Raw genomic sequence first — 26313 nt, 5'->3', positions numbered from 1 at the left:
AAAACCAACCCAAAGTGCCCCATAATGGCCAATATCAGCTTCTTTGCTCCTGCTGGTGTTTGGAGTTAACTTAGCATGTTAATTTATAGAGCATTCTGCAGCACAGAGTTTTGGCCAAGATCTCTCTCTCTCTTTATGGCTTTCCTTCCATAGCCTCTCTTATTTACCGTTTAATGAAACAGCTCTAATCTTTGACAATCAGAGGCCACTGGGAACTTTGCTACTGCCACCAAAAACTTCCTCAGGAGCATCACCTTTGACACAAAAGCAGAGAAGAAAGAGTAGAGCAAGACCTTTCTCACTGCAGCAGACCACCACCAGCTGAGCCGAGACAACAACCCTATTACTGCTAACAGCACAGGGTCTGCAGCACGCAGATGAGGAGGTTTGACGTTACCTTAGCTCTGCTGGAAGAGCAGGGTATGCAAGACTGGGCATTCATACCATCATAGAATCATTGAATGCTTTGGGTTGGAAGAGATCTTTAAAGGTCATCTAGTCCAGCCTCCCTGCAGTGAGCAGGGTCATCTTTAACTAGCCCAGATTGCTCTGGCCTGGAATGTTGACCGGGATGGGGATTCTACGAAGCCTCTGGGCAAGGCGTTCCAGTGTTTCACCACTCTCAGTGTAAAAATACTACCTAGCTCACACCTCCCATCTTTTAGTTTAAAACCATCACTCCTTCTCCTGCCACAACAGGCCCTGCTAAAAATATTGGCCCCACCTTTCTTATAGGTCTCCTTTAAGTACTCAAAGGCCATGATAAGGTCTCCCCAGCACCTCCCCTTCTCCAAAATAAACAACCTTGACTCACAGAATGGCTCAGGTTGGAAGGGAGCTCAGAGTTCATCTCCTCCAACCTCCCCACCATGCCCAGGGACACCTCTCAACCAGACTCAGCTGCTCAAGGTCTCATCCAACCTGGCCTGCAACACCCTCAGTGAGGAGGCATCCACAGCCTCCCTGGGCAGCCTGTGCCAGAGTCTCACCACCCTCTGTGTTTTTTTATAGCAGAGCTCATCAGTGTTTAGTTGTTTTGTGATGGAATTCAAGTCTACATATCCTTATACTCAGACCTGGATTCCATCAGAAAACAACTAAACACTGATCAGCCCCAACACCAGCACCTCTCCAGTGTTCAGCAGGATGGATCCACTTCTTGTTTCACCCTATGGTTTGCAAGAAGTGCACCTGCTGTGTAAGTGCTGTTTTACATTGTCCTTCCCCACCAGCACATGCTGGCCTGTCCCACTGACAGCATCGATCACAGGAGATGCATCACTCCGAGCTGAGCTGCTGTGCACTGAGTCCTTTGCTAGAGCTGCTGGGGTCTGATCATAAATACAATAAGAAGCAAACTGAAGAAGCAGCATCCACAGAGAAAGAGCACAGTGAGAAGTCAGATTATTCTTCAAGGCCTTTGGACATACAGGGAAGAAAAAACAGCTTTTTTTTTTTTATTTACATAACTAATTTTTTATCTAGTTCATCACTATTCCTAACTAATTCAGCCCCTGGAATTTCATAAGCAATTTGATCTCTGCAAGATCACTATGACCTAAAGGGATTTTAATTTTTAAATTTCACACAGACCTGTGAGGTCCTAAACAATTCCTGACACACGGACTTTACACTTGTGTTCTGATTGTAGCAGGATGAAAGAGGAACAGGCCTGACTTCTTCTTTTAACTAGCTACAGGCAGAATATTTTTCCTTTCAGATACACATTTCAGCCTCTCTAAAAGCATCTGAAAGGCAAGAGAGGTAATATAAACAAGAATTTTCTTCTCCAAGACAAGCAGCAGCTGTTGCCAGATGTATCATGTTGAAGTTACAGGTATTTTGAAAACATAACATCTCTCTCTGTGTCTTTTCCTTGGCACCACCAGGCACCTGGATCCACTTTTTAATTGCAAGTGCCTGCAGTATGAGTCAGTGCAGAGCTGTGAGTGGTGATCAAGAGCATCAGCACTGCACCTATCCCAAAGAAGCTCACAGCCACACTTTCACACAACCAAAGAAGCATGGGGGTTGGAAGGCACCTCTGGAGATCATCTAGTCCAACCCACCTGCCAGTGCCTCACCCCAGCAGTTTGCCTTTGCCAAGATCTCAGGGATGACTCCTTGGAAGGAGCAGCAGTTTTGCTCTCACTGTAGCTTATAATAGCCAACACTAAGCAGTTTTTGGGAGTAAGTCTTGTAACTCTTACCAACAAGACAGGAAAACACAACCCCAGAACCACACAAGCTCACAAACACATCTCTCTGTATCATGCACAACCTCCTGACACCTCCTGCTAGAGTTCAACACTCAGCCTATGCCTGCCCTGGGAAACAGAATGATGCCACAGGGCAACTACCACTGTGGACCTGAGCTAAGTCCTACCACAGACACAGCTTAAGTGAGGGCCAGTCCTTACTCCACTTCCACTCCATGTCTCTTCCATTTTTTATTGTATTTGAAAGCAATGCTGACCAGGAGATAAAGGGCCAGAGGAGGAATCCATTAAAAGCTGCTAATGGTATCTACATTCGTTCCGTTTCTCAATGTTTTTCTTATTTTTGCTGAACTGGTAATATCTTAATTAACTGGGACCACTTACAAAATTCCCCTTGGGTTCAGTTTGCCATTACTCAGTTCTTGCTCACCAGGGATGACATCCAACCAGCTGAGGCACTATTTCCCTCTAAAGAGATCTGGCCAGACTGATTTATGGCCTTTAATGATAAATAATCTTTTGCTACTTCTACTTTTTCTTGGCCAACTGCACCCAAGTCCTTACATGTGACATCATTTAATTTCCATTAAATGGAACTGTGTTGCCAGCAGGCCTTCCAGGTCTCTCTCCTGTTTGGCATGGAGGCTGGGAACACAGGATTGGGTGTTCTCACTGTACAACAAAGTCATCAGCAGAACCTCTCTAGTCTACAGTAAACACCACAAAGAGCATCTTCTTACAGAGCACTTAAAAAAAGGCTTCCCTCAAAATTACTCTCCTCTACTCGAGCTCACCAGCTCCCCTCCTAGGCTGAGGGAGCTGGGGATGTTCAGCCTGGTGAAGAGAAGACTCTGGGGGGACCTCAGAGCTGCCTGCCAGGACCTGAAGGGATCCTGCAGGAAGGCTGCAGAGAGACTTTTGCTGAGGGTGTCTAGAGACAGGCCAAGGGGGAATGGTTTGAAGCTGAGGCAGAGCAGGGTTAGAGTGGAGCTGAGGAAGAAGTTCTTGAGCAGGAGGGTGGTGAGACTCTGGCACAGGCTGCCCAGGGAGGCTGTGGCTGCCTCCTGCCTGGGGGTGTTCAGGCCAGGGTGAATGAGAGGTGTCCCTGGGCATGGTGGGGAGGTTGGAGGAGATGAGCTCTGAGGTCCCTTCCAACCTGAGCCATTTTAGGATTCTTGTACTCAAAACAACAAATCCATTCTGAATCTATTATTTCAAGCTCTCCAAGTACAGCTAAAATTTATCTTTTTTTCCTTCCCCCCTCCCCACCTTTCTGCAGCCATTTCCAACCCCAAGATCTCCACTGCTTAAACAACAATTAGTGATGTAATCTACTTAATTTGTCCTCTGGGGCTTCTAAGAAACTGAATGTTTCCTAGAGCAACTCTGTGCTCCAAAATCATGGCACTTTCTTTTAATGGGAATCCAATACTCTTGAGTTTTTAATTGCATTTTATACATGAACTACTGTGGGGGGTTGAAAATGCCACAAGGTACTGGCAGCATTTTTTTGCAGGGAGTCACCACCTTCACAGCTGCTGTTCAGAAAGCACATCAGTAAGCTCCAGTTTTTCTACCTGTGCCCAAGCAGACCACTGCTCCTGTGCTGAAATCCCTTCACTTTAATGGGCACTGTGCACAGAACCCCCATCAGGGGCAGACTGATGAATAAAGTCATCTCCTGGATACTTTTTTATATGTGTCAGGCTCCCATGGAGCTGTAGAGGTGAAAATTAAGAGAGGCAGAAAAAAATTACATTGTTGACACCCCGGGCAAAGATGTAACACCTCAAAGTGTGTGTGAAGTATTGGAAAAACATAATTAATTAACTGCATTTCAGGCTGATGATGTCTGTTAAAATAGCCAGAGCATCTCCTCCTCTGCAGAGGAGGTTCTCACCAAGAACACGTGGCTGTCCTGATTTCCTTTCCAACAAACTCCCTCCCTTGCTATTAAGAACAGGCTGAATGCAAAGCCTGTGTTTGCCCCACTGTCTTCTTCCTGCAGAGGACAAAATGCATTGCACAATAAAAGTCAATGAGCCTGCCTGAGACAAGGCCAACTCCAGCACTCTCTCAGGGGGGTTATGATTGACTGAAACAATTGGAGACACTGATGGGATAAGCTTGTAGAGTCCACTAGGAATATTTACTCTCCATTTCATATCTGCCACCAAGGCATTAAAACCTGCTTGTTGAATGTCACTGTTTCAGTTCATCAACACCCAACACAATGATCAAACTCTATTCAGTGGGGATCTGATATTTCCTCTGCTGAGCAGCAGGGGTTAATAAACTGTGAAATGACTCATTACATCCTTTCTGTGAAGAATCATCTCTTTGCATCTTAAAACTTTTACTTTCAAAATTGAATACAGTTATTTCAATAAATGGATATTCATCACTTGGAGGTGTGGTATTTGCAATCAGGTTTCAATATTCTTTATTTTTTAGTTCCCTTCTAAGTCACCAAACTTACTAGAAACTATCTAAAGCAGACTCTTTCAATAGCTGCCATCTTACAAAAATAAAGGGTTTCTCATTTCTACAATAAAATAAATAATAGTAATAATAAAGATAATAATAATAAAGATTCAGACACCAACTAAGCTGAAGAGAGCTGTCAAAACATCTCCTGGTGTTTGGAAAGCACCATGATACCAGGGATTAAAGCCAACAGAATTTAGCAGATGAGGTATCACTGTTTCAGCTACAGAGCTTCCTTTATTATTTGCTGTGATTATTTAAGGAAACCTGGAATTGAAAATCATGGAACATGTTGGCTTAGAAGTGACCTTAAAAATCAACAAGTTCCAAGCCTCCTTCCACAGGCAGGGACACCTCCTGCTAGACCAGGCTGTTCAAGCCCTGTCCAAGCTGCCACTGAACACTTCCAGGATTGGAGCCTCCACAACTTGAAGCCATTACCCCTGGTCCTGTCACTCTGTGTCTTTGTAAAAAGTCCCTCTCTAGCTATCCTGTAGGTCCCCTTCACATACTGGAAGGCTGCTAGAAGGTCTCTGTGGCACCTTCTCTTTTCCAGGGTCAGCAACCCCAATGCTCTCAGCTTGTCTTCATAGGGGAGGTCCTCCAGCCCTTTCTGATCACCTTCACGGCCTCCTCTGGACCTGCTCCAACAGTTCCATGCCCTTATTCTTGAGTGTCTGCTGAGAACAGAGTGATGTAGCTAAGAGGGCTCCTTGTTCCAGACAAAGGCTACTCTTATGGGTGCTTGAGCTGCACTTCATACACCCAACCTCTGTGTCACTCCTTCATGTGCTGTATCAAAACAATGTTGCTGACAGCATGGTGCTGCCACTGCCATCCATTTTGAGTTTGGCATTCTGCAGCTACCAGCACACGCAGTTCTCCACAGCCCTGTTCTCTGGTGCACCTTGGTGCATGCTGCTCATGCCAGAGGAAAAAAAAGAGGAAAAATCCAAACACAGCAACCAGTTGCAAGTGCTCATGCAGCACAGGCTGTAACTGAGCCTTTTTGTGCCATCAGTTGCTATAATAAAACAATGCTGCTCCTCTCTTCACTGATATTATCTCCCCCTCAATACCTGAGCCTGGCATTTGTTAATGTTAGCCTCAGGAGTTAAGCTTAAGGGCCCTGAAGTCTCACTCCCCAGCTCCTCCCCTGCTGCACTGCCTTGGCACATCCCTGTGCCATGGGAGCCCCCTGCCAATCGTGGGACTTTGTGGGTGCCAAAAGCCTGCTGTGTTGGTATCTCTCCTGGTGAGAAACCCTGAAGAGAAAAGGTAAGGAAACCCCAGGGGCCCTGCTAATTGAATTTCCATATAAACAAATAAGTCATTGAATGAGCAACTCAGTAGTTTTCCTTGCACAAAGTTTCCAGCTAAATGCTCAGTAGGAATTACACTTAAGTCCTGCTTAACTCTTAAATCTATATACCCTGCTGCTGCTGCTGCAAACTCACATATGCTAGTCAGGAATAACTACAGCAAATAGGAATATTTATTTTGCTGTATTTATCTGAAAGAAAAGCAAATGGAGCTGTCTGTCATCACAAAACTGCATGTTTCAGAATAAATAAAGTCAAGTGCTTGTATTTTAGATTTACTGGGGGGAGGTATTTCATTAAGACTCAGCTTTTATATACCCTACTATACACTGCTGTTATATACCCTTCCATACACTACTTCTTTACATGGAAACAATTTATAAATTAAGTGAGATGCTGTCTACAGGAAAGTCTACCCAGCCTGAGCCAGGAGTTTCTAATGCCTGAGAGATCTTTGGAGTGCAGAGATACTCTGTATTCACTTCCTCAAGCACTGGGGAGTCCTCACCAGCACTTGATCTGCTCACCACAGTCACAACCAAATCACTTTTCCTCCCAATCCCTCCTCTCAGGCTTTTTCATCCCCGTAATTTTCTAGACTCTCAGTATCCACAGTTCTGCTTTTCTGCACTTTTAGTGTCCAAGATTCTCTTGGCTAAACCACAAACCCACAACTTACTAAACCCATTGCTCAGAGCAGCATTTCCCCACTAAATGCTTTTCTTCTCCAGGTCTTTGCCTTGCTTTCAGCTGTCCATCTTAGTTTGCTATGCCACCTACTTCAGTTTGCAATTCCTCTCTCCATCCACCAGCCAGTCCCTTCCTGCAGCTATGGCTTCTGTGTTCATCACTGGAAGCATCAGACTCTCTGACCAGATTCCCCACATTATTCCACCAGAAGTACTTTCTTGAACTCCACACCACAGAATCACAGGGGTTGGAAGGGACCTCTGCAGCCCATCTAGTCCAACCCACCTGCCACTGCGTCACCCCAACAGTTTGCCTCTGCCTTCTTGGAAGGAGCAGCAGTTTTGCTCTTTCACTATAGGTTATGGTAGCCAAAAATTCCAAGCAATTTTGGGAGTAAGTCTTGTAACTCTTACCAACAAGACAGGAAAACACAACCCCAGAACCACACAAGCTCACAAACACATCTCTCTGTATCATGCACAACCTCCTGACACCTCCTACTAGAGTTCAACACTCAGCCTATGCCTGCCCTGGGAAGCAGAATGATGCCACAGGGCAACTACCACTGTGGACCTGAGCTAAGTCCTACCACAGACACAGCTTAAGTGAGGGCCAGTCCTGTTCCCCAACACCGCACAAATATGACCTTTTCCCTCGTATCAAAGAACCAATAAAGGAACAAAGAACAGCCCAATATGTGAGAATGAGTAGAGCACACAGGTAATGCTTTGCTGAGTTCCCATATTTCACAACCACCTCAGTTCCACTGAACCCTCCCAGCTACTGTTCCTGCACCATCACAATTTGTAAGACAAACACATTTCAAAAGTGCAACAGATGAGTATGAAAACAAAAATGTTTCTTCATCTCAACTTTAATAATGCTTTTAATAACTGCTTTCATTCTAAGGACCTTCAGATATTAACTTTCCTACAAACCTCATTAATTTTATGAATTACAAATTAATGCAATAACTTCCAAACATCTATCTTTGCTCATTTCTCCTGTACCAACAGTCCTGTGTTAGTTGAATCATTTTTTTCATTGACTGCAGCAGCCACAGATGAGGATTAGAAAATAATTATTTTTTAAATACTGGAATGTTGGATTTTGAAGAACTAAACCCAGCTGAATGGTCTTGGGAATACCCATCAGACTGTTCCGTGTTCATTTCCTACAGGTGTTCTGTTTGCACAGGAGGCAGACAGAAGATGCTTTCTGATGTGTTCAAGTCAGTAAAGTATAGGGTAGAGGAGGATTAAAACATGTCTGTCTTCAGAATTCAATGTCAGTTCCTGCAAATCCAAAGACACAACAGAACATGAAAACCTGGAGCATGAGCTGGACAGGATGAAAAGTTAGGTGGAGGGAAACCTACCAAGGGCCAGTGTAGAGTCTTACACCTGGGGAGGAATAACCACATACATCAGCACAGGTTAGGGTTTGGCCTGCTGGAAAGCAGCTCCACAGGTAAGGACCTGGTAGTCCTGGTGGACAAGCTAGCCATGAGCCAGCAATGTGCCCTCATGGCCAAGAAGGCAAATTAATTCCTGGGGTCCACTAAAAAGAGTGCAGCCAGCAGGTTGAGGAAGGTTCTCCACCCCCTCTGCTCCGCCCTAGTCAGGAGACATCTGGAGCACTGTGTGCAGTTCTAGGCTCCTCAGTTCAAGAGAGACAGGGAACTACTGCACAGAGTCCAGTGGAGCCTACAAAGCTGAGGAAGGGACTGGAGTATCTCTCTGATAAGGAAAAGCTGAGAGAGCTGGGGCTGTTTAGGCTGGAGAAGACTGAAAGTAGATCTTATCAATGCTTATCAATATCTAAAGGATGGGTGGCAAAAGGATGGGGCCACTCTCTTTTCAGTGGTACTCAGTGACAAGGCAAGAGGCATAGACTAAGACATAGGAAGTTCCATCTGAAAAGAAGCCCTGGAGCAGGCTGCCCAGAGAGGTTGTGGAGTCTCCTTCTCTGGAGAGATTCCAAACACGCCTGGATGCAATCTTGGGCAACCTGCTGTGGGCAACCCTACTTCAGCAAGAATGTTAGAATACACAATCTCCAGAGGTTCCTTCCAACCTCTATCATTCTGTGAAAACTCAAAACTCCTTGTAGCCTGGTCTGCATTAGCTTGGTTCTCAAAAATAACTCACATGACTTAAAATAATGACAGCAGTCAAAAGCCATAGGGTAACAGATAAGGTATTCAAAATGGAATTGTACCTAAGCCCTAGAGGAGCCCTAAGCCCTCCGCTATGAAATTCTAGCAGGACCAGCTTGGAAGCACAGCACAGCACCAACCATTCCTAATGCAGAACAGCCCTGGAACCCAATAACCTGCATTTTGTGCTGCCCACAGAGGTGATCCTCAAGGACACCTCAGTGGGAATCTCAGAAGACAGCTGGTTATTGTCAGGTTTCTTAGAGGTTCGTGAGCCTGGAGCAATTTTGCCTGGATTCAATGAATCCCTAAGAGCACCGATTTGAGCAGAATGCCAATTTCCGGCACTTATAAAGGTTTACCCACCATTGGTCTCACTGCTTTTGCAGGATGATGCTCTTCAGTAATCATTCTTTAATCTGACAGGTAGTCTTTCTTGTGCTTTCTAGCAAATGCTGTAATTTAGAGGGCTTCATATTTCTTGCAAAGAAATGTTGAACACAAACCTTGAACAGACCTTTTCCTTTCTCAGTCACTTAGTGCAAAAAATGGGGGGTGGGAGGAAAATATCTATTTCCCAGTTGAAAACTTGTATTACAGGACCAACACTAAAGCAGAAATGGTGATAATATGTCAACTTTACTGGGCCAACAATAAAACTTTAATTCTGTTCTCCTTTGAAATCCTGCAGAATGGCAGAATAATGTCCCATGAAAAGAAGAACAGAAAAGAATAAAAAATATGGGGGTAAATTACAGTTTAATTCATTGTGAGTTCTATTATATTTAACAGTCTATAAACTCTGGCAAAAATTCCACAACTTTGGGTTTGTAAATTTTTTAATTAGTTTTCAGGGAAAAAAACCTGAACACAAAACCTGAGTAAGATAAAAATTCTAATGAACGCCTTTTTGGTTGCTCTCCTCCCCAGTTACCTCTCCTGGATTTTCTGGTCATTAGGTACTTCTCATGCATGTCGGACCTTTCATTTTTAATGCTCAGGATGATCAAGGAGCCTGATGTTTTGTCATTTATTTTAAAATTAAGATGACCCTGAAAACTAGCTCAGTTAGTTCACTTCTCTATAGCAGTCCCTTATCATTAAAGCAGCAACATTTTCCCAACCTCCATAATTAACCTTCCTGTACAGCCCAAAGCAATAGTAATCCATCCTTTGAAAGCCCTTCTGGGTCTACTTAGCACACTTCTCTCACAACTAAGCCAGCAAAGATGGAAAAAAAAAAAAAACCAAACAAACAACCATAAACCAACCCACAACCCAGAACCACCTTGCTTGGAATAAAATGAGATACTTTGTTCTATATCAGCCATAAAAATATCACAGATCAGAATTAAAAACTACTTATTATCCCCCTCCCCCCCATCATAAATGCTCACTTTGTTTTTTATCTCATGAACCCATCAGTTACTGGTAAGAAGAGTATTATCCAATTGCTTTCAGCAGAAGATTATTTCCCCTTTTATGTCATTGTTTGCTCCTACTCACTATTCAAAAATCAATTTTTATTGATCCAGTCAGTGCCTGGTACATTGTTTCCAGCAAAAAGTATAAAACCATGTCATGAAAATTCAGGGCAGTACAGAGAAGCAAGTTCCATGACCATATCTGCCCTTCTTTTTCAGAGAAGATCTCTTGTACTTTCCTGCTTCAAACAGGGAGAGCAGATGATGATAAACAGAGGCTTACTTCATAAAACTGGGGGGAATGAAAGGAAAAATTGCAGCTAGAGACCTTTGGCTTCTGTTGACAGGCATTAAAGTAACAGGGCTGATGTGCCCCAAGAGCATGCCTCTCGCCTGTAAAACAGGACAATCATGCTGGCAAAGTTTTATTTATCATTTTATTGGCGTTTGGGATTGCAGAGACACTCATAAATGACAAACCTCAGGCTGACACCTAGGAGCTGTGCCCTCTCCAAAGCAGACTTTCTCCACCCATCAGCTTACAGCAGCCCTCTAGTAACTGTGGGGGGCCTAAAGGAAAGCTGGGGAGGGACTCTTTGCAAGGGCTTGTGGTGATGGGATAAGGGGGAATGGACTGAAGCTTGAGGACGGCAGATTTAGACTGGAGATAAGGAAGAAATTCTTCACAGCGAGGGTGGTGAGACACTGGAACAGGTTGCCCAGGGAGGTCATGGATGCGCCCTGGAGGTGTTTAAGGCCAGGCTGGATGAGGCCTTGAGCAATTTGGTCTAGTGGGAGGTGTCCCTGCCCATGGCAGGGGGTTGGAACTGGATGACCTTTAAGGTCCCTTCCAATCCAAACCATTCCATGAATCTCTGGCAAGCCCATCTGCAGGTCAATATGGCACACAGAGAGGCTGCAAGGCGGTCGGAGTGAGCAGAATAATTTTAAATGTTCCTGTTGGACAACAAACCACTGCTGAAAAAATACAGGAAATTCTACTTACCACTTCCACAAAAAGACCACTATTTTATAATAAAACTACTGTTTAAAGACATATCCATTTCTTCTGGTTTGACTGCAAGCCTCTATTTCTGTTGTTGCAGAGAATGGAAATATCCAATGCAGAGATCTGCCACAGCAGCAGAGATAAAGCCCACATTTGTAGGAATAAAAGAATGAAGGTCTTGGCAGAAGGGATTGTGTTTGTTTGTTGTTTGCTGTTGCCATTTTTCTGGCAGCTCTCTGAAGCAGTTGAGGAGTTTTGAACATTGGGATAAATCTCAGCAGAGATACAGTGAGCAGGAGCAGGTACGGCGAACAAAGCCAAAATTTAATCACATTTCTACTGTAATCAAACATGTATTCACAGTTGTGTACAGCACATTAGAGAAATACAGAGCGAGCTGAACTGTGGTTTCAGCAGTGCAAATAGCAGAGAAAATGCATTGATCTCGGGAGAGAGGTTCTGGCTCCTCACTGGTATAACCAAGAAGAATTTTGAACAATGTATGCTAATTATATACAATAGAGCCTGGCAATCTCCACAGCCATCCCTGAAACTCAACTTTGATCACCCTGCCAAAAGGCTTATTGGTCTGAAACCCTGCTGCAGAAAGAAATAGAACCCTCTTATTTTTGTTAGGCAGGGAGTCAAACTTTGAGTCACATTAATATACAAAGCATCAATATACATAAAACCATAGAATGGCTCAGGTTGGAAGGGAGCTCAGAGCTCATCTCCTCCAACCTCCCCACCATGCCCAGGGACACCTCTCAACCAGACTCAGCTGCTCAAGGTCTCATCCAACCTGGCCTGCAACACCCCCAAGCAGGAGGCAGCCACAGCCTCCCTGGGCAGCCTGTGCCAGAGTCTCACCACCCTCCTGCTCAAGAACTTCTTCCTCAGCTCCACTCTAACCCTGCTCTGCCTTAGCTTCAAACCATTCCCCCTTGGCCTGTCTCTAGACACCCTCAGCAAAAGTCCCTCTGCAGCCTTCCTGCAGGATCCCTTCAGGTCCTGGCAGGCAGCTCTGAGGTCCCTCTGGAGCCTTCTCTTCTCCAGGCTGCACACCCCCAGCTCCCTCAGCCTGGCCTCACAGCAGAGCTGCTCCAGCCCTTGGATCATCTTTGTGTCTTCATCTGCACTCACTCCAGCAGCTCTGTGTCCTTCTTGTGCTGGGGACACCAGAACTGGAGGTGGGGGTCTCACAAGAGCAGAGCAAATAGTTTTACCTTTCCACCCCAATCTGTGGCTGAGGTATGAGTTCAGAACGAGGAATGAGTTCATTTACCAGAACCACAAAATACCCTGAACATTTATTTTGCCATTCTCAATTTCACATAGTTTTTTTTGGTTGGTTGGTTTCGGGGGTTTGGGTGGGTTTTTTTGGTGGTGTTTTTTGGGTGGTTTTGTTTGCTTTTTGTTTTGTGGTTTTGGTTTTTTTTTTTTTTGGGGGGGGGGGGGTTGTGGGGTTTTTTGTGGTTGTTGTTGTTCTATTAGCAAAGGTATAAATTAAAACCAAAGGTGAAAGAAGGCAGCAGACTCAGTTGGCTTGGGTTTTTTTACCATTCTCAGTCAGAGGTGACCCTATAGAAGTTGTATTCTGCATGCAGCCATCATTTATCAACTGTTTTGCTTTAACAGGCACAAATATCCCAAAAAGAGATTAACACTGCACCAGTTGTCTTCATCTCTTCATTCCCAAACTGGCTTTTAGCACATTTAGTAAAATTGAGTATCTCATCTCACTGTTACCCACTTTCACTGCAATCACTTTGCTTCTCCTGATACATGGAGTACTTTAAAACCTAAGTACTCTCACCCTTAGTAAGGAGAGGATTTTGCCTCGTTAAGGGGACCTCTGTTCAAGCCCATGAAAAGCTTCTCCCTTCTTTCTTAGGGCCAGGCTGCAGCCTGGCTAAAAGCCCACTGAACAACATGGAAAACTCTCCCACTGCTTTTTAAACTCACTGGACTGGGGTGGGATTTTTTTTTCAGAGTTAAATCTGAATATCAACTCTAATTTTCATGTTCCCAGAAAATACCCAAGACAAGTGGGGAAAACCACCTTGCAGCCATTTTAATTCAACACCTGTTGACAGTGATAAGCATGAGGATTTCTGGTCCAGGCAGCTATGCAAAAAGAGCCTCTTTCCTTGCATGCATTCTAACATCCACCCAATGAACTCTATCTCAAAATCATCTGGGTTGAACCTGAGGTTACCAGCAAGCCATAGCACAGATGATCATTCGTTGCTCCTGACACCTTCCTTTTTTTCTCCCCCTCACTGAAAAATTGATCATCTTAATACCAGAGAAAGTTTGTATTAACATAAATCTATTCCACTTAAGCACTGGCTTGGACAACGAATTATTAAATCTTGACAAAAAGAATATTTATGAGATACAGAAGAGCCTTTTGACACAGAAAAATCAATATTTTTTTCTTCCTCAGAATTCTCGGAATCATCAAAAAGATAATATTTATACAGGAGGAAAAAAAACAACCCCTAAGGCAATGACAAGCACAGTATCGTATTTTTCTTCAGTCAGTGCAATAAAATAAACAAGAGAAGAAATTAAATCTAATGAAAGAGCCTATAATATGTCACCAGGATATATTGGTTTATATACTGGGGAAAAAGGAAACAGTTCACACAGCCTGAGTAGAGAGACTGCCACAGGCAGGAGGACTTGCCCCCACATCCACCACCTGAAAAAAATCCACTGTAATGGGGCAAGCAAAGCCTCTCTTTCAGCATTTAGACCACAGTGGTGATCACACAGGTCACCAGCAGAGACCCACACTGGTGATGTGTGTGCAAAACTACCCAAAACCCCCTCTCAATACCAGCAAAGCCTCCTTTAAAGTGCACTGCCCCAGGTACAGCTAAGATCTGCTCCTGCATCAGGCACAAAGTGCTGGCTCTGCACGCAGCTGCGGCTGGTGCTGCCCCACTGTCACTGCTGTGTGGATGGGAAAGAGAGACACCTTTAGAGAGGCTCTCAGGTCTTCCAGCCATGTCCTACATGTAAAACTGCACCCTTGGATCTGAGGACTTGCCCTTTCTCCACCTCCAGCTGGACCCCTGTGATGCTGGAAGAACGCAGCCATGCTTATCTTCCTGCACTCCAGCTAGCCCAAGCTCCGAAACAGGAATGATATTACTTTTCCCAAACTTATTTTTAAAGGTTAATTAATGTTTGCGCACCACCCTTGCAACAGGCTTTGATGACTAAATTCCATTATTGTTGATTTTCTCATGCATCAGTGCACGAGACAGGGTGATTGGCATTTTCTGCTTCAAACGGATGCATTACTGAAATCAAAGGGTATTGATGGGCATGGCTGAGATGCTCTACAAGGCCCTGTTCAGAACTGCAAATATTACCACTTCCCTACAGGAAAGCTGACCCAAGCCAGCACTATTGATCTTCCATTACACTCACCTGTTACAAATAAGAGGTGAAAAAAAAAAAAAACACCTAGTTTCCTCACTTCTAATTCATTTTGCTCTTATTTCCTTCTGCCTATTATATGGTTTAATGATTGAAAAAGATACCAGGTACCCAGATTACAGCCATTTTTCAAACCCATTGATTTACACGTTCAAGTGAATTTATGTACAACCTTTCCTTGGGAGATTTAGGCTCCTGCTAAATGAAGCCCACCCCCCAGGCAGGAAAGGACTGGAGAGCAGCCCACTCCAAGCACTTACCTATCAGGAAGCTCTTTTGGGAAATGACAAAATAAATTGAACATCAGACAGCATATGAGATTTGTAGTGTCTGAACCTCAAAGAAAAGAAAATTCATTTCTCCTGTTGTCAAATACAAGAGTGAAAATGTTCAGTTGCTCTTCTCACAATACCTTGATTTCACTCCTAGGTGTACCATTGGTTGTATTTCTAACCTGAGATACAGAAGGACAGAACTCTGCTTCTAGCATTTATAAAGGGGCATCATCAAGTCTCCCTTAATTAGATACTAAGATTAGTTGCAATGCACAATTCTTATTTAGGGAACAACATCTGGAGAGAGCCCATTGAATCCTAGAATGGCTCAGGTTGGAAGGGACCTAACAGATCATCTCCTCCAACCTCCCCACTATGCCCAGGGACACCTCTCAACTACACTCAGCTACAACACCCCCAGGCAGGAGGCAGCCACAGCCTCCCTGGGCAGCCTGTGCCAGTCTCACCACCCTCCTACTCAAGAACTTCTTTCTCAGCTCCACTCTAACCCTGCTCTGCCTCAGCTTCAAACCATTCCCCCTTGGCCTGTCTCTAGACACCCTTAGGAAAAGTCCCTCTGCAGCCTTCCTGCAGGATCCCTTCAGCTATTTGGTGCAGCATTCAAGGTGAGACTAAAAGGTATTAAATACCAGAAGGCATTGTGGTTGCCTTTCCTCTTAGACAAGAAAAGCTCAGATTTCCTCAGCTGACCTAAGTGTTAGATATTCCCTATTCACTCTGTGGTTCTGTTCAGGTCCATCAGGTAATTCAGAGGCTAGTTTGCATTGTTCAAAAGAAGCTGTACTTCTGAGATACTGCTGATAGGAGATGATTTTCATTTCATTTTGAGGTAGTTTCAATTCTGGTCGATCTTTTGTGTCTTTTCTGTTCAGTGCCAGCTGCTTTGTACAAGAGCTGGTAGTGAGTTCTACACTGCATGCTATGGGAAGGGACTGTAGGAAAAGCTCCTCTTCCCATTGTGAAAGGTGTTTCATGTGAGAAAAAGCTGCAATGCAAGTCTCAGTTGATATTGCAGCACAACATCCTCTTCTTTCAGGTACAAACCAAGCCCTTGGGAACACTCAGTGCTTTGCATTAGAGGGCTGTACAAAATTTTGCATTGGTTTATGCCAGGCCAACATAGTGTCACACTATTAATACAAACAATATTTCTACTGCAAGGAATAAAATATAGAGAAATAGCTAAAACAGAGTCCTTTTGACTAGCTGTGGAGCTGGGTATAGGAAAGCCCCCATGATAATGCACCTGTAGAGATGTCAGGGAAAAGAAGGGTTGTGGTTCTCTTTTTTTAATCTGTGCCTTACTCTCTCTTTGAAGAAGGTGAATTTTGCTTCCTACAGCACAGGTAAATGCTTGTAATGATTCTATGACTGTAACTTCAAACATGCTCAAGAGCAGAGTCTCACTACCTTCAGAAGCAATCTCATGGCCACATTCAGCTCACAGCCAGACACCTACCCAAGGCATCAGGTCACCTGGGGAGAGTCCTTCCTTTTCACTTCATCAACTTGCCCAAAGTTGCAGCAGGGTACAATTGCTCTGTGCCCATTTTGGGCTTCAAAAAAAAATCTTCCCCTTGAGATCACTCATAGTTGGTATGTACTAAACACTTTTCAAAACCCAGCCATCTGTCTTTGAATCAAAACCCCAGACACACAGAAAAGGTCGACAGAGAGAAATGTCTGTGAAATCCTGACCTTCTGATTTCATCTTCAGATCTAGACTTGGATGATAGCAACAACTCCAAAATGAGCACTTGATTGATAATACTCTGACAGTCAAATTTATGCTCTTTAAACACTTTGATGGAGCTGTAAAGCAATCCTCTGTCTCTCCTCTTCCAGAATTTCATACAAGCCCTTGTGAAGAAATTCTGCTTTATCATAATTGTATGCAAAGAGAAAAAAACTGAAAGCACAGAAACACATTTGGGCCTGTGATTTTGAGGCTAGGATTAAACAGTAAGATGTAGAGTTTGTAAAATGCTGCCTTTCATACATCACAGCCCTTACTCTTTAGATACGATTACTTTCAAGCATTACTCACTCAAAGCTTGACAGGGAAACAAACACAGCTCTGAGGAAGAAGCAGAAGGGTTTCTGTGACCCTGGCAAATCCAAAGATGCTTTATGTCCTCCAAACCAGCTGTGATTCCTTGCTCTGCCTACTGCCTCATGGCCCAGAATAGGCTCAGCTTCCTTGGAAAGACCATTTTGAGCAGTATACCAAACTTCAGATGCAATAAAGGGGTGAAAAATATTGATTTAGAAATTGCCTGATGCTATCTAATTTGCTTTGCCTTGAAGGCACTGCTGTTTTGGTAGTGGGGTGCAACCAAGCTGGCCTCTGCACTCAGTATGCAGGAGACAGCATTACTGTCTGGATGCTTTCATTGTTAAGCACTTTTTGCTTGGACCATAGATGCTGTAGCTGAAGCAAACACCCACAGAATAAAATCCCACCATTCATCTGCACAGGCTTAATCACAGCTGTCTTATTTAGGCTAATAACATGATGCAAGGACAAAAGTAGAAAGCTGTGTAACTGTTGTGGGTGGGGTTTTTTTGTTTTGGTTTGGTTTTTTTTTTTTCTGAGTTTGCTTCCTTTTGCATTAGAAATTGTGCAGGCTGGGGATGGGCACATTTCAGTCAGAGAAGCCTCCCAGATGTTCAGAGGGTGCAGCTTCTCTTGGTTATCACCCAGCACCCCTTCCTGCATCTATCTGATACTGAACAATAATCCAAGATTACACAGTACAGGCACTTGAAAGGAACAAGACTTTTGTGAAAGGCTTTCTAAAAATGGTAAGAAAAAAATGTTTTCTGTTCCCTGATGAAATGCATCCTTCCCACAGTGATTCACATCCCCACTCTGAGCACGGCCAGCAGAGCTGCTGTGAGGGCACCAGACGATCTGCACTTTTACGTCAGGAAATCTTAAGAGGGGTGAGCACTGATACAAGGCAAATGTTGCTGATGATCTGACCTCTGACGATTTGAGGGAAATGAGCACTCATTTTGCACCAGTGAAACCCTGCAGTTTCTTTGAGCCACCCCTACTTTCCACATAGGCAAGTGAGAAGAAGCAAGACTCACTCTGCAGAAATGGTCTTGGCTCTCATATTGAAGTTTCAGAATGCAGGACGTTCACCCCCAGCACCAACACCCCACCCCACAAAACTGCACAGCTCAAACCCTGCACTCTCTAGATACCTGCTTCTGTTTTCCACGCTGAAAGTCAGAGCTTGCACATTTACTCAGTGTCCAGCAATAAGTCAGATGAGACCTTGCATTATTACCAGCCCCACACAACACAACTGCCCTCAAGCCCAAGCATCTGATGCTTGTCACAAAGCAGTGACAGATTTCAGTAACCAGCTGTGACCCTCACTATCAAAAACAACAATCACATTTTTAATACACCATTTGGTAAATCCTGTTTTAACAGGCAGCAAATATATTGGTGTCTGAGGTGAAGGTAAAACAACAAACACTTGATAATGTGAGATAAACATCCTACACTCATAGCAGAGTGACTGCAGAAAAGTTGTAGAGCTTCCTAACACTCCGTCTCTCTGATTCAGGAGTGCTTTGAAGTGGCTGGTGTAATGACAATAAAACAACAAGCACAGAATGGCTCAGGTTGGAAGGGACTTCCTTGGCCTGTCTCTAGGAAGAGTCCCTTTGCAGCCTTCCTGCAGGATCCCTTCAGGTCCTGGCAGGCAGCTCTAAGGTCTCCCTGAAGCCTTCTCTTCTCCAGGCTGAACACCTCCAGCTCCCTCAGCCTGGCCTCACAGCAGAGCTGCTCCAGCCCTTGGATCATCTTTGTGGCCTCCTCTGGACTCACTCCAGCAGCTCTGTGTCTTTCTTGTGCTGGGGACACCAGAGCTGGAGGCGGGATTGGAGGTGGGGTCTCAGCAGAGCAAAGAGGAATAATCCCATTCCTCATTCATTCCACAACAAGCCGGCAGATGTGGCAGCTCCTGACCTTCTTTCTAGTTACAACACATCACACCAATCCCCTTTATTTGTTGGACTACAAGATGGGATCCCATTTTCTCCTAGCCCCTCCTGTATTTCACAAACACTTCCCAGTTATCTCCCATGGGCTGGATCAGACACACTGGTGAGCACTTAAAAAGTTCTGCGTTTTGGCCGAGATCGGCACTGAGTGCCTGTGAGAAAGCTCTCTGCAGGGCACAGTATTAGGAACACAGATTTCCTTGGCTCCCCTCAGGATCTCACAAATATACCTCCACTGAGGATCTCTCCTCTCCACAAACCAATGTTTAGATTTGCCCCAGGTGCCCCAGTGCAGGTGGTAGGTCACATAAAGAAGAAACCCTCGACTAATATCAGCACTGAAGTGTCCGTGTGCCTAAAAGCTCTGTGCTAATCTCTACTCCCTGAGTATTTTAATAACATAATCATGCAGTGCCATGAATGCTAGTGCCATGAATGCTAATGCCATGTTATGTGGATGTGATGCTTAGGAGAAAATAGTCACCTGAATCTAAATGACAACCTCGGTTTGTTCCATCTCTTGCTGGAGAAGGAATCCATCAGGCATTCCCCATGGAAGTATTTTGGCAATGCCACTCCACCTGAGCCAGGCAAGCCCCAGAGAAGGTTTGGATCTGATAAAACACTGCACACCAGACACACACACCAAAAAATCATAAAAAATTCCAAACCCACTCTCATTTAGTACCAGTAATTTACATTCTGGTTTTGCACTGAGCCAAAACAGAAGTATTTTAGTAACTCTTCTCAAGGCGATGAAAGCCATTCCTGTCTTTCACAACTCACATCCTCCAGGAGAAGTCACAGGCTCACCTGAGAGCTAAGTGTCCTTCATGCCCCATTCAGACAACTCCGATTAACTGGAATCACTGCTAAGGCTCAGAAATCATCAAGAACATAAGAAAATGTCTGGGAATGTAAGGAAATCTTTACAAGCAGCCAGTCAGGTCATGTCCTCCCTTTGCTTCAAAGGTAACTTACATCTTGCTACAGGAAGAGTGCTCTGCAACAAAACAAACCATTTTCAATGGTTCAATTAAGAGGGGGGGGGGAAAAAAAGATGAGTTAAAAATAGCAGCAGACTGTCATGTGCATTCCTACCTCCAGAAAAAAACAATAAAAATCACCTATCTCCAGAAAAAACATCACATGCCAAGTGAAAGAGAGGAGACCTCACCTCGAATATTGCATCAGTTTTGCTGTCCCCAGCAGAAGGACACAGAGCTGTGGAGTGAGTCCAGAGGAGGCCACAAAGATGATCCAAGGGCTGGAGCAGCTCTGCTGTGAGGCCAGGCTGAGGGAGCTGGGGGTGTTCAGCCTGGAGAAGAGAAGGCTCCAGAGGGACCTCAGAGCTGCCTGCCAGGACCTGAAGGGATCCTGCAGGAAGGCTGCAGAGAGACTTTTGCTGAGGGTGTCTAGAGACAGGCCAAGGGGGAATGGTTTGAAGCTGAGGCAGAGCAGGGTTAGAGTGGAGCTGAGGAAGAAGTTCTTGAGCAGGAGGGTGGTGAGACTCTGGCACAGGCTGCCCAGGGAGGCTGTGGCTGCCTCCTGCCTGGGGGTGTTGCAGGCCAGGTTGGATGAGACCTTGAGCAGCTGAGTCTGGTTGAGAGGTGTCCCTGGGCATGGTGGGGAGGTTGGAGCAGATGAGCTCTAAGGTCCCTTCCAACTTAAGGCATTCTATGAGATCTCTGTTAGAGCACCTGACTTTGCTACAACAAAGCACCTTTATTGTATCCCTCTGCTGGGATTAATTTTTCAGGCTTGCTAATTCTCCTGGAGCATTCAGTAGCCAGAGTTCAAAGCTTGCCTTGGCAATGAACAGCAATTGTAGATTCAGCACCAGTACCACATGTGCACAAATTTATCTTCATTATCATTCTGCTCTCAATGACTTGAGCAGTTGAAACATGCCAGATTTTGATCTTATTTACGGTACTCCCGAGAGTTCAGATACGCAACTAAACACTCACAGCCATACCACTAAAAATTTTTTAACTTCATTTCTTCAGTTGCAAAATGGGAATAATAATAATAATGATGCTTAGCAGGCCACACTGCTCATTTAATGAAATAATTGACTAGGGACAATTTATGTTCTAATTTTGACATCCCTGAGAACTACAACAGGAACAGGAGAATTTCACAGCCGGCAAGTTATGGCAAAGTGCCTCTGAGGTGATGGAAGTGCCACCAGCACCTGCTGAAGCAGGGTGCCATAACAGAAGGGCCATGGCTTAACTTGTGAATTTCTGCATCAAAAAAAAAAAAAAAGGAAAAAAAAATGTAATTCAAAACCTCTGCAGAGCCACATGAGTCAGCACAGAAAGCTTCTTCATCAACATGGTCCACCTCTATACAGATAGAACCACAGAACTGTTAGGGTTGGAAGGGACCTCAAGGCTCATCCAGTTCCAACCCCCCTGCCATGGCCAGGGACACCTCACACTAGAGCAGGTTGCTCACAGCCACATCCAGCTTGACCTTAAAAATCTCCAGGGATGGGGCTTCTACCACCTCCCTGAGCAAACTGTTCCAGTGTCTCACCACTGAGAAAGTTTAATTCAAATCCCACTCATTCCACAGACTCTACAAAGCTCAGCTTTGATAGCACACCGGAATGTTTCACACTAATCAGGAAGTTATCACAGAATGGTGGGGATTAGAAGGAACCTCTGCAGGTTACCCAGTCTAGTCCCCCCTGATAAAGCAGCTTCAGCTAGAGGAGGTTGCACAGGTGGGTTTTGAAGTCTCCAAAGGAGGAGACTCCACAACATCTCCAGGCAGCCTGTTCCAGTGCTGTCACTCTCAAAAGTAAGGAAGTTTTTCCTTACCTTTAGGTGGAACTTCCTGTGGTCTAGTCTGTGCCCACTGCCCCTTGTCCTATTACTGAAAGAGTCTGGCCCAGTTTTCTTGGCACCCGCACTTTAGATATTTATAAGCATTGATAAGATCTCCAGATTAGAGATCAGTTATCTGTCATCAGTAATACTTCCTAAGGTATCTAGGTAGTTTGTTATGGAGAGGAGCAGGAGAGGCTGCAGACCTCAAGAAGGGCTTTGTGTGACTGCAAGGGGGCTATCATAAGGGCAACTGATGAAAGGTTACTGGCTGAAGGTTACTGCTCAATGTTACTTCTCTTTTGCCTTGCAAGACCACCACAACAGCCATTAAAGAACATTTGCATGCACACTGTCTTTGTTCTGACAGCCAGCAGAGTACTTTGTGGAGGGTAAAGTGGAACTCAGTCATCTGATGATTTATGCTTCAGGTTCTGTGTGAGCCATTTTCCAGCTATGAACTTTAACACAGGAGTTTAGGGGAATTTCAGGAACCATCAGCATAACGATCCCTCGTTAGCATCCTCAAATGCTAGAATTCTCTAACAGCCTTTTTCCATTGTAAGGTCAGAACAAACACGCAATCAAACTGCTAAATATGTCATGCAGAGGAGCCACACATCTGTGTTCCTATGGAAACTGCTGCAGCTATGGTTGGGGTTGACATTTATTCTTCCTTCCTATTAATTTACCATCTCTCAAAACTCACCTGCTCATCCAAAATGTTCAACTTCCAGTGGCTGACCTCAGTCCTGGGAATGCTTCATTTGAAGCAGAGTCAAGAACAAAAAGGCTGTTCATTTGTGAATGCTGAACAAGTGGTTGGGTCAGGATTAGTATGGCAGAATCTGAAAAGAAAGGGGATGCCAAAAGTTTGGGATTGATAAATTATCAGCTGCATCACTCCTGCCCTTCACACTTCTCAATTAGACAAGGCCAGATTGGATGGTAGTAGCAAGTTCCTTATGATGAGGGTGGTGAAACACAGGTTGTCCAGGGAGGTAGTTGAGATAGTCAAGGCCAGGCTCAACAAGCCTCTGATCAACCCTCTTTAGTGGACAAGGGGGAATGCCTCAGAGCAGGGTTAGAGTGGAGCTGAGGAAGAAGTTCTTCAGTGTGAGGGTGGTGAGACTCTGGCACAGGCTGCCCAGGGAGGCTGTGGCTGCCTCCTGCCTGGGGGTGTTGCAGGCCAGGTTGGATGAGACCTTGAGCAGCTGAGTCTGGTTGAGAGGTGTCCCTGGGCATGGTGGGGAGGTTGGAGGAGATGAGCTCTGAGGTCCTAAGCCATTCCATGACACCCTTTGTATGTCCTTGTAGCAGTTCCTGCACTGGCTAGAACACTTCCACAGGCAATCAGCTTCTGTAAACAAAAACCTTTTATATTCTGAAAACTTCCTATGCAAATTTCCACAGTGGCTCCTTCCTGAACTCTTGATGTTTTGTGCTATCCAACATTGATGGTTTGCTCAAAGACCATAGCTTTCAAAAACCTTTTTTGAAATAAACTGTGATTTAGGCTGACTGGAAATACATTTGTATCTGCCCTCAACTCTGGGGCTGTGTCTTCCAGGAGGCTACTACTTTAGTGCAATTTTCAGGTAAGTTTTAAAGGATTCTTTTGCAGCCCCTGTGTTTTCCAATGGCTGACAGAAGTACCTTCCATTTTTTTAGTACTTCAGTGGAAGAGTGGTTCAAAGTCTTTTAAGACTATAATACTGTTTGTATCCTTCTGTTTTGGAAGTCATACACTACTGTAATTCTCTGAAGGTCCTTGCCCAACTCCCTCACTCAAAGCAGAATTAAATTCAGTTACATCAGCTTGTGCTGAAGCTTGCTGAATATTTCTAAGCTCTGGGCACCTGTAACCACCACTAAGCATCTGCTGCCCTTTCATGGTGAGATGTTGTGCTTCCTAGCTGGAGTATTCCTTCCTGCCATTCATGACCATTACTTAATCTCATTTTGCTATGCTCTGCAAAGAACTGGGAAAGTGTTCTCCCACCACAGCACAGCAGCACAGCTCCTCTCTGTACAGGTCCTGATTGCCCAGAGGCAGCATTCAAACCACTCACATTCATTTTTCATGCAAGCATGCACATTATACAGGAGTATTCATGCATGCTCAATGCATTTTTTATATTAATTGTATTATATAAGACTGGGCACAGGTTAGCAACCACGTTGTGGTGATGCCAGTCTTGGGATGAACCATCTCTGCTCTGCTGCTATCTTTGAAGGAGACTGGGACAGGCCTTAACTCAGTATTTGTTTTTAGATGAGCTTTTTACTGTTTATTAAATTGATTATTCAGAGGTTAAGATAATTTGAGGAGTGGTAGGATGAGCATTAACAGTGCCAACACAGAGTAAGAACAGGCTCTGCAAGATCTCTAGTACATAGTGACAAAAAATAGTTCCCTAATACACTGAAAACTCATCAATGAGCATCACTCAATACAGCAGCCTCCTTTGGAGACAATCTGGCCTGCAGAAATGAGAACCTGGACCAAGATTTTTAAACCAGAAACACCCCCAGCCTGCTAAATTCAATCTCCCTTGAATGATGAGCAGCTCTTGTCCGACCTGGTGCAAGGAAGGTTGTAGTTTTGATGACCAAATTACTTATTCTGGTACCGATGCATGAATTCATCTGCTAAGCTTTAGAGCAGATTTCTGAAACTCCAGGCTCCAGATCCAGCCCAGCAAATCAAGTAATCCAGGCTAATGCAAGAACAGTCAGGCTGGCTTGGGGGTGTAGGGAAGTAACATCAAAAAAATAGAAAAGTTGAAATGTAACACTCTGTATGGTGGAGTACAGCAAAGGGGAGAAGTTTGTAATTAGCATAAAAGATAACAATGGCTCTGAAAGCCATTTGACATGAAAACAGAAGCACAAACAACATTAAAAACACTCATTATTATGCCTGGAGCAATGGAACAACTTCCCAGAGTAACATACATATGGATATGTGTTTCTTTAGGATTTAAAATTAACTGCTTGATAGATTGAGGGGAATAACAATCTGTCGTAAAGAGCTCTGTTACACAAGGCACATATGAGCTGTAATCCTTTAATTGTACATCTCTGTATTTTAGAAACACATCTGACCTTCTGCATACTAAGAATTTATTGATTTTTCAATAATTCCTGATGCTCAGCAGGATCCTTCTCAGAGCAAGCCAACAGTGAGTATTTGTAAATCTGTCTTGTCAGTCCTAAGTGCCCTAACAAAAGGTGTCTGAGCTCTTTCTCACCAAATTCATCTTCTGAAAATCTAACGAAGTCACATGGGCATCTGTCACCACAGATGTGACTACAGCTCTATGGAAGTAACAGCTAGCTAGTCACCCAATTCCTTTGAGAAATATGACAATAATTTCCTTTTTATCATTTTAGGACCAAGAAGGTTATTTATAATGCAGCAATGATGGAATCAATAAATTCATAGAATCCCGGAATGCCTTAAGTTTAGAAGGGATCTCAGAGATCATCTAGTCCAAGCTCCCCTGCCATGGGCAAGGACACCTCTCAACCAGATTCAGCTGCTCAAGGCCACATCCAGCCTGGCCTTGAACAGCCCCAGGGAGGAGGCAGCCACAACCTCGCTGGGCAGCCTATCGCAGAGTCTCACCACCCTGGGACTGAAGAGCAACTTCCTCAGCTCCAGTCTAACCCTGCTCTCCCTATTCAGCCAAGTGCATGAATTTCTTGAATGACACTAAAATATTCCTCAGTGCCTTTGAGTTAGCATCATATGGCAAAGGACAAACCATCTTCAGAAGTTTTCTTTTTGTTTTTGTTGGCTATGACCTGACTCATGGAGGTGTGCAGCAGCAGGACCAGCTTTTGCCTTCAATTCTCGATATTCCAGCCTTGGTCTGCCTTGAGTTAACCAGGCACCAGACCATGACTGCAGGACCACTCTTACACTGGGATGATGACTAGGGAAAGATTTCCTTAAGATCAAGATGTCAAAATACTCCCCTTGCTTTTCTCAGTTTGCTTCCTCTTCCCTTGATTGCCTTTGCCAATCTGTTGTTTGTGCTCCCCTTGATTTGATTAACCTCCTATCACCTATCCTCTGACCAGATCAAACACTAAAAAAAAGTTTTTTTGCATCAGAGGGGACATCTTTTCAGAGACAATTTGTTGGATTTAAAGACTGGCTCTTCTGATTTTTGAATGCTGAATGAATGCTCTTCTCTTGCTTTACATCTTCTCTGTGAAGTGTTACACTGGGGCTTGGGGGTTGTTTTGGTTGGGTTATTTTTTTTTTTTTTGTTGTATGATTTGTTGGTGTTTTGCTTTTTTTTTATTTTTTCCTTTTTGTTGTAATAATCTGCAGGTTGCTAAAGGTACCTAGCAGTCTTGTTCTGTAATCACATATTCACAGTG

The sequence above is a fragment of the Indicator indicator genome, chromosome 5 (genome assembly GCF_027791375.1).
Source record: "Indicator indicator isolate 239-I01 chromosome 5, UM_Iind_1.1, whole genome shotgun sequence".
NCBI lineage: Eukaryota > Metazoa > Chordata > Aves > Piciformes > Indicatoridae > Indicator > Indicator indicator.
The sequence above is the reverse complement of the archived record's forward strand: the minus strand, read 5'-3'. Positions refer to the sequence as shown.